We start from the raw sequence: 10,072 nt of genomic DNA on the forward strand, positions 1-10,072 counted from the left end.
CCAAGTCCTTTTTCGTTGCTTAAAATCAAAAGTAGATTCAAGATAAATGAATGTGTTAATTTAGGTGTGTCTTAAATTGATCTTGGACCTCTATTGTATCATCAGTGTGTGTGTGTTTGTACAAGACTGTCTTTTAATTTAAATATTTCCATTAGAAAATGTGCTTAAGCCCCACCCACAGGTAACGGTTTTCTAGACATTAAATTTTGTTTACAATAACCACACACACTCTGCTGTGATTGCTCAAACGTCAATGGCTGTCACCACGTGTCATCGATCCCTGAACTCTCCACCTCGAAAAAACTTTGTTGTATAAACAAAGTGGGGCTTGATTACAGATGGCTGGAGGAGTAAAGCCATGATTAAATCATCATGGTCTTGGCTCTCGTAACCTCTCGTTTGGCGAGATTTCAGATGGGGGGGAGAACTTTATAAAGTACTAACTTCAAAACATGGTCATGATAAGGGACTTACTAGTATGAGAGAGGAAGACTTCAACATTTGAAACATGTGAGTGAGTCAGGAGAGCTGGGTTTTCACATGAATTGACATTTAATGTTCATGTTTATTCCACCTTTATAATGAGGTTTTTAAATTTAAAAAATAGAGATAATGGATGTCAACAGTGATGCAAGGACTTATAATGAGAATACAAATAATATTGATGGACGTTAATAGGAGTGTTTGATAAAGTAGGAAAAATACAATGATTATTAAGATAGATTTAGCTTTTTAAGAATTAAAAGAACTGTGTGTGATTTGAGATTGAAACTAATTTGTGAGCAGAAAAAAAATCCAAATTGGTTTGTAACATAACAAGCTTTGAAAACAAACACATGAAGCCAACCTTCTCGCCATCAAGACCTCAGACAGCGCTACTGAAAATCCGATTCTTTAACTAACTTCACTTCCTGCAATGCTCTTGCAGCAGTCAGATAACTTTCATGATATCATGACAAGTGTCAAATAACTGTTTGTTTTTTATTAATTAATTGTTATTTATAAATATGATTTAATGATGGTAGGACTAAGAAAATAACAAATGTTTTTCTAAAAGATCACAACATCAGGAATTGAGAATGTGCTGCTGCTGTCGCTTCACTGTTGACCTGCTTGATTGACATCATCTGGGTTCGGGCACAACTCTGTCAAAACCAATAATCAAATGTGTGTGTACTGCTCTAGTTTTCAGTTTAGACGTATTAGGACAACTGAAATGTAATGACATTGTTGTTTTCAGGATATTTTTGTAGCCATGCAAAAAAATAATATTATAAAAACACCGCTAGAATATTTTTTATCAAAAAGAAAATCAGCCGCACTTATTCAAAAACACTCTCTTAAAATCATTACTGATTAGATGGAGTTGCTTTTATTTTTTCTCCCTTTCAACTTGAAGCGTGTTTGTTCTTGGAAGTTGAATGTGGAAATTAAATAGTTCACAATTTTACAGTGGGTTTTTCTACATTCTGCTTCAGATAAATAGACTCACACTTGAGAGTCATGTTTTCGTGAGTCATTCTCAACTGCTCCAGGCTTTATTTGAATCCTGTAAATAGATGTGTATATCAGTAGATCAATGAAAACGTTTAAAAAATAATCCTTAACCTATAACCACATTTTTTTTACCATCACTTATTTAAGTATACAGTGTTTTTCAAAGGTGTTTTAAAATTAGGGATTGGTTGATGAGGCTTCAAAAGCTTTGTAATGAAGACACATGGCCTGACTTACTTTGAAAATTATACCATTTATTGGATTAAAGCCAGATTCGAAAAACACACAATGGGATGTAAGTTTCTGTGCAAGCACAAACAAAAGAACTGGTGGATTTGTCGGTGAAGAGTGGATAGTAAATTGTCAAATTTGGGACGCATCCTCAGTAGTGTTCCTCTGGCTCATGGGTGTTTTGGCCTTTCACACTGTACACCCTCACCAGAGGCAGCCAGCTACAGGCTGATCAGGCCAAAGCTTGCGTCCCATGTCCAATCAGTCAGCTTTGGTCTCCTTTCTGCTGCTTCTGATGCAGTTTTAATGGCCATACATTGGCTCTGGCCCCTGATTCCCAGGTCCTCTAGCAGCTTGGCGGTGGATGTTGCAACAAAACCCCTGCATCCAACCTCCACTGGACAGACTGTATTCCAGCCGCGATGTTGTGCTTCAGCAGCTAGTTCTGCATAGCGCAGATGTTTTCGCTCGTTTGCCTCGTCCATGGAGTCCTCTCAGGGTACGGTGATCTTGATGATGTAGACCTTCTCCAGAGTAGGGGTCAAGAGCACTGCTTCATGTCTCATGGTGGTTGCGGCTACCTCTTGAGGGAAAACCAGCTGCCTACCGATCCGGTCCGCCAGGAGTTTACAGTCCAGTGCTAGGCACAGCTGGTCTTTCTCTGATGTTGTAGGGTTGCTCCTGGCAGGTGTAACCTCTCGGATAAAGTCCCAAACATTATTAAGTATAGTAAGTAAGTAATTTATATTTGAAGAGTGCTTTTCCAGATAACACCGAGAACAACACAGGAGTCTCGGAGAATCAAGGAAAAGCCTGCACAAATTAAAATGTCTTCAGATGTCTTTTGAAGGAGTCAGTAGACTCCATCAAGCGCAGATAAAGAGGAAGATCGTTCCAAAGCTTAGGAGCAACAGTCTGGAAGGATCTCTCTTCTCTGGTCCTGAACAGTGTTCAGGAACCATCAATAGATTCTGGTCCACGGACCCTCAGAGCCCGAGCTGGAGTGTAAGGTTTGTACAGATCACTGATGTAAGTAGGGGCCTGACCATGAATAGCTCTGAAAGTAAGAACCATCATTTTAAAGTTGATCCTGAAAGAAATGGCAGCCAATGCAGAGGTTTAAGGATCAAAGAAATGTGAGTTCTTCTACTAGAGCAGGTCAGAATTCTCGCTGCAGAGTTCTGAATCGACTGAAGGCGAGACAGCTCCTTCTTGTTTAAACAAGAAAACGGACTGTTGCAATAGTCCAGACGAGAAGACATAAACGCATGGATTACAAGCTCCAGATCATGGCACTCTAAATTTTGAAACAGGGGTAGGGAACCTGGTCCAGAAAGAGCCGCAGTGGGTGCAGGTTTTCGTTCCAACCATTCAAGAGGACACATTTTATCCAATCAGGTGTCTTAGGAGTGTAATCAGTTGATTGTCAGTCTGGTGTTGCTTGTTCAGCTGAAACCTCATTGGTTAAACTGTACATGCTTGATCGGTTGGAACAAAAACCTGCACCCACTGCGGCTCTTTCTGGACCAGGTTCCCTACCCCTGTTTTAAAAGGATGCCAGCTTTAATTTAATTTGGCAATTAGAGCCAAAACTTATAAAGAAGAGAGTGCCATCAAGTGGCCTTCCAAAATGCAGATCATTTTCAAAAGAGTATCGTCACTACTGTATCATAAGGCCTCATCCACACATCACTATTATCATCCAACTGGGCTTATCGCAATTATGTTAAATTCCAAAATGTATCAAATTACAATAATAAAATACTGTATATCGCAGAAACGTTGCATTTAAATAAATGGTTTAAAATGCTAAATTTTATTTATATGAGCTGTTTGCTCGCTTTAAGTGCTTTTCTGAATAGATTTTGTTGATTTCTGTAAGACGAAAAAAATTATCACAGAGCAAAACAATGTGATTTTGGTACACCGAAGTGGTCAGGCCCAGTTAGCTTAACCACAGAACCTTGTGATACCGTATTATTTAGCCCTGACACACTTGTGAAAGTACTGCCCCTTTGCATTTGTCTCTTGCAGCAGATTGAAAACTGTACAATGACAGCTTCACGTCAACGTCCAGGCAATTGTATCTTGAAGCACTTTGCTGTGTGGCTTACAAGCGGATAATAGCATAGCTTGTTTCTAACTGTTCTTGACAGCTTAATGCACTCTCTAGATGTCACTTTGAAAGAAAGCGTTTGCTAAATGATGTTATGTATGTAATGTAGGCATTTTACTTAACTGGGTGTAAATACCATGACAATTCAAGGTGTCTGGATTAGACAAGGCAAAGTTATCTTTGCAGACCCCTACGTTTGTTAACCCTAATCTGTGGGTCGAGGTGACCCAAAAACAAATGTGTTTGAGGTATCCCTTTGTACATATTTGTTTTATGGGCCACTGGGTCACCTTGACCCAAGTGCTAAAAGAAGACGATTGCATAGCATGTGTGGCCATTGAAACCACACAGACTGTAGTGGGAGTGATATTTTGATATACTGCACTGATGTTTTGTTCATTTGATGATGATCTAAACGTCTTATTGACCTATAACAGTACACGGTCAGATCCCTGTGGTGTATAAATAACCTCAAAGTAGTAGTGATTGATAGGTGGATTTATTCAAACGTGCGCCACTGAAGGCCTATGTGTGAAATGCACGGCCCGCCACTGGTTCCTAGCAATTACCGCTTTTTACATGGCTACTGAGTTAACCCTATTACTGAGTTAACCCTACTTTTTTTGCGGTCAGTTCCAGCCACCATAAAAGATGCAGTCAATATCTTGATAAAGCCGGCTTGAAATCATTCGCTTAATTAAGATCACCTTTGTCAACTCACCAGAAATAAATAAAGTTTCTAATTGCATTATTTACATGAATTAAAGCAATCACTTCTTTCAAGCGCAACAGGCTGGTGTATTGGTTGCCGGGTATTTGTCGATATCTACCCTGAGGAAACAAATCTCTCAGCAGCCATGTTGATTATGTTGATGAAGTGCTTGTTGAGACTTATTCAACTGCCAAACCCATTGTTTTGACATCAACACGTGGGAATGTTTTTCAGTGTTACATAAGACAAGAGATAAGAAACTGCTTCATTCCTCCCACAGCAGCATGTTCACAGCAGAAAATTACATAGAAAGACAGATTAAAAACATACATACACTGGATTAAACATACAGTACACATATAAAAAGAGAACAAAACATGATAATATAAATGTCGGCTGGAGGTGGAATGAAGCCAATACAACATCATGATGGGCTTCACTCTCGTAACCTCTCGTTCACCGAGATTTCAGTCGGGGGGAGAACTTTATAAAGTAATAACTTCAAAACATGGTCATGATGAGGGATTTACTGCATCTTGGAGAGGAAGACTTCAACATTTAAAACATGTGAGCAACTCAGGAGAGTAATTTTTATTTTGTACATGATATGCCCTTTAACGCTTAAATTAAACAGAAAAGAATATAAATCAGATCTGGTTCAAAGGCCTACATTTAATTGCAAGTTTTAGCAAGATATGAACCGACAAACTATCTCATATAAGTAATGCTTCCCATTGTTTTAAAATGTAACCTAAAGAAGTTATCTCTAGGATCTGCAGTCGACTAAATTTACACCAGAAGAACTCCTAGGTGAAGGCTGGATGAGAGATTATATTCATTCTTCATGATGACGCATTGGATGGAGGGTTTTCAGTTTCTTTTTTTCTCGTCGAGTAAAATAGTTCAAACTATTATAACGATAATGCATGAATATAAAAATAGTATCAGCCTTTTATGTGTCCTCAAATCCCAAGAGTCTTAACGATAATGTTAGGGAACGTAAACGCCTAAAAATATTGTGGGAAAAACATTTCCATCAAACCGTTAGCACAGCTCAATGGAGCCGAATGATCCTTCTCAAGCTTGACTGGATAAAGTCAAACTTCTTGGTTGCAAACATCAATCCTGTTTATGACTTTGAGTCTGCAGGATGTTTTCCAGCTTTGCTGTTTGACACAGCCGCTCGGAGCATAAGAAAGGACGGCACGAGAGAGTAGTTATTCTGCCGCTTGTGGCAAAACATCTGTCCTCCGCTGCCATCAACTTATTTATGATTGATTTATAACATCCAGTCACGTTGACGTGAATAATGGCAGATTAGAGTTTTTTTCATTCCTGTCATTGAAGTTTTAAACGACACTGTTTATCACATCAGAGATTCTTTAATAAACAAATGTCTCGATAAATAGGTTGACACTGACCACTGGATGCCGATGGCAACCCAAAGAGGGATGCATGATTTAGTTTCATGGTTTTCTAATGCTTCACATATTACAATATGATTAAATCAGGTGAATGACTTGAAAAAGCATATTTTTTTAACATCAGAGGAAAACACTTAGAGCTTTCAGGAATCAACATTTACAACCCCCCATTAAACATTAATTAAATTAAACAATAGTTAATTTAAAACTGTTTAAATTTACACAACGATACTAATGGTTCAAGCTCATAAAAAGTGAGCATTTGCAGTTAATATGTGAGACTATGATCAACCCAGGCTCTAATTTGTAGTTTGCCATATGGACTAATCAAATATTTATTATAAAAAAAAGTATTTCAGAAAGTTGGTCACATTGGCAGATGCTTTCGAATATACACATGAATAATTATCTTCTGTTTGCTTTTGTATAATGTGAAAATATGCCTGCCTAAAGTAAGAAGTAACTATTGGAATCTCATTTCGCTTTAATACTTATCTCATTGCTTTCTTCGTTTTCTGTGGTTTTGTGCCTTTTATTTTAAATGATTGAATGGAAATAATAACATTAAGGAAAAGATCATTTTATTGTAAAAGTGTTTTATTTATTAAATTAAAATGTTTATCTAAATCGTTTGTTAGAATTTAGGTGGTCCAGGTCTAATTAAGTAACAAGAAATTTCGAAGGTTTGCTTGGTTTGATTATAATATCATAAAAAAGTTTAATATTTTTTGTTACTCATTTCAGAATGTGAAACCCATATATTATACATATTCATTACACATAGAGCGAAACATTTTAAACGTTTATTTCTTGAAATTTTGATGTTTGTGACTTGCAGATAATGAAAACCCCAAATTCATAGTCTCAGAAAATTAGAATATCACATAAGACCAACGAAAAAAAATTTTTTTAAACAGAAATGTCAGGCTTCTGAAAAGTATGTTCATTTCCATGCACTCAATACTTGATTGGGTCTCCATTTGCATGAATTACTGCATCAATGCGGCGTGGCGTGGAAGCGATCAGTGTGTGGCACTGCTCAGGTGTAATGGAAGTCCAGGTTGCTTTGATAGCAGCCTTCAGGTCATCTGCACTGTTGGGTCTTGTGTCTCCCATCTTCCTCATGACAATACCCCACACATTTTCTATGGGGTTCAGATCAGGTGAGTTTGCTGGCCAATAAAGCACAGTAACACCTGGTCATTGAACCAGCTTTTGGTACCTTTGGCAGTGTGGGCAGGTGCCAAGTCCTGCTGGAAAATGAAATCGGCATCTCCATATATTAACCCTTCTCCTATTCTCTGACTTGCAATGAAATGTGGGTCTTTAAACCAGATCTGATTTATATTCTTAGTTTAATTTAAGTTCTACACCTTCTTAAATCTAGGCGAACAAGAGGTTACAAGGGCAGAGCCCTATACCTGTTTGATGGGCTTCACTTCTCATCCAGTCAGCTGTAGTCACACCCCGCTTTGTTTATACGACGAGTCCCGACGTGGAGTCTTTTGTGCCGTTTGACCAATCACAGCAGAATGGGCGTAGTTAAGGTAAGCAAGATTTCATCTCTTGAAAAACAAAACATTTTCAGTAGGAAGCACATTTTCTGATGTAAATATTTAAATGAAAAGAGTTTTCTACAAACAGACACATACTGATGAGTACAATAGTGCCCCAAGATATATTTAAGACACACTTAAATAACCCTTTTGGAATGAATTTTGTTCAATATATTCTCTTTTGAATGACAGCTGTGTAGTATAATCTACTGTTTTCCATTCTTAACAAAAATAACAAAGGCCTGGCTGAAAAGGAGTGATATCTCATGTGTACAATTTGGATAAAAGAAAAATAATTTCCCATCCAATTTGTATGGTTTGAAAAAACAAGTAAGATTTTGTGAGTGTGTTATGCATTCAATTGTGAGTGGAAACATATTTTCATTCACGTTAGCTTACAATTGTTTAGTTAAATTGATCTGAAAAGAAGTCAAATGAATGTTAAGTTCACCGGAGCCGGGTCAGTGGTAGAGCTTAACGGGTGCTATAGTTCCTTCCTGAAACAAAAGTCTCTGGTGATGCGGATGATCAGTCTTGTGACAATGATATATGGTGTTTCCTGGAGCCTTGCCGTGTTCTGCTGCCAGTGACACTTGGGACTCCCACTAAATGCCTGTGCTCCTGCCACAGACGCCGAATGAAAGCCTGAGGGGAACGTAGGCGAGATAATCCAGTGACACATTTCACATCAAAGGCACTGGGCAGTGACAAAAAAGATGGCAACCCCGTTCTTTTTAGGAGGTTGATTATTGAAAAAAAAAGTAGATTGTTAAGTGTGTATTTGGTATTGTAAGAAAATAAAACATGGTATAAACGATCACCAAATATATGCGGTTCAAGACAATAAAAAAAACATCCTTATCTAAGTCTTCTACATGTTTGAAATATCTATTCGCACCTGATCCAAGTCACCTGCCATCTTATATTAAAGAGCAGACGGGGGAGATGAATCTTCCTCAGAGATAATTTGGGTGCATATCTCTTCTCATCATTTCTACATGAGGCCAATATTTGGGTGGCGTCTCATAACGACAACAGGAATTGTCACAATAATGAATTCATCAATGTCTGCGAGATAAATGGTTCAGCCTGAAATTGAAGAGCCTGCCTGCTGATGTCCTTTTCATATTGGCATTTTTTGGAAAAAACATTCTTGGATGAACAAACGTTTTTAGTTTTTTCTTCCAGGAATTATGTTTAGAAAATGAATGGCAGGGGTCTTTTCTTATTTTCTGGAAGAGCATTGGATTTGAACATTTTCATGTTCAGATGAGAAATTTTGAAAGGCATATCCACAATAGATGTGAAACCTGGCTGTAAGGTTGCATCAACGAAACAGCACATGGGTTAACCTCGCTTGGATTGAACTGCATAACTATCTAATTCTTAGTCTTGTTGCTACTTATTGAGCTAACCAAGAGTGCATTATTTATTATTATTTATTTATTAAGGACCTCTTACTGTCTATGCGTCTGTCACCTAACCCGAATATTTTAATGACTTTAAAACTGCTTCAGAATATTACTCGAAATTGAACCTGTTGTCTCCTGACTTCTAAGTCGTTGGTTCCCATTTCGGTCCGCACAGAAAAAATATTTACATATAATTTCATTTCAATTCATTATTACTGTCTTAACTACGTCAAGATGCCTCTTTCAGTAGAGTTTGGTAAAAAAAAATAAACCCGTAAACTAGTGAAAATTGGTTTCATTATTTAATCTAAAAGGTGGTCCTTGAATATAATGCTGACATTAAACCGGTCCCTGGTGCAAAATACGTTTTTCTAAGTGAAGGTTTAAGGGGGGAGCGCAACTCAGTCAAATATATATATATTAAATGAGTATGATTTACTTTTGGGGACACTAAGCGAACTTACTCTCTTTGCCCACGGTGGAGTGGTAAGGTTGTGGCTTAAGAAATTGCTGGACAACCTGATGGCTCCGTATGGTGTACTGGCTCGCTGCATCGCAGCCTACTCCCATCAGTCTGCGGAATTTGAAAAACATGATGTATGTCGCTTTAGAGAAAAGTGTCCGCTAAATCTATTTGTTTGTTGAATTTCTCTTTATACTGTACTTGATATAAGCTGTATATAATTATTAAATAAATATATACATTTGATTTCCTCGTCAAATATGTGAAAGGTTTTATTCTTCTTCACATTTTTTTATATTTATAAATTATGGAACATGGCAAAGGTTTTGAGTATTGAAAAAAATGCAAGTTGAAATGATACAATATAAAATTTAAATGTTTCTTTTTTTATGGATGCATATTTTGAAATATATGTATTTGTTTTCTGAAGTACAGATTGAGTATTTCAGTACATTTATAATACTAAAGACACAAAGTCAGGTTGTACTGTATAAAAAAAACTTTGGTCAGCAAAAATCCTTCAATATTAAAAAAAATCAGGAAAGAATCCACTCGAAGATAATCAACCTTGACAACATGGTCATTCCGGCTATTCCTCACCTCATATATATATATATATATATATATATATATATATATATATATATATGAAAACACTGTT

Source organism: Callionymus lyra, chromosome 11 (assembly GCF_982586985.1).
Source record: "Callionymus lyra chromosome 11, fCalLyr1.hap1.1, whole genome shotgun sequence".
Classification (NCBI taxonomy): Eukaryota; Metazoa; Chordata; class Actinopteri; order Syngnathiformes; family Callionymidae; genus Callionymus; species Callionymus lyra.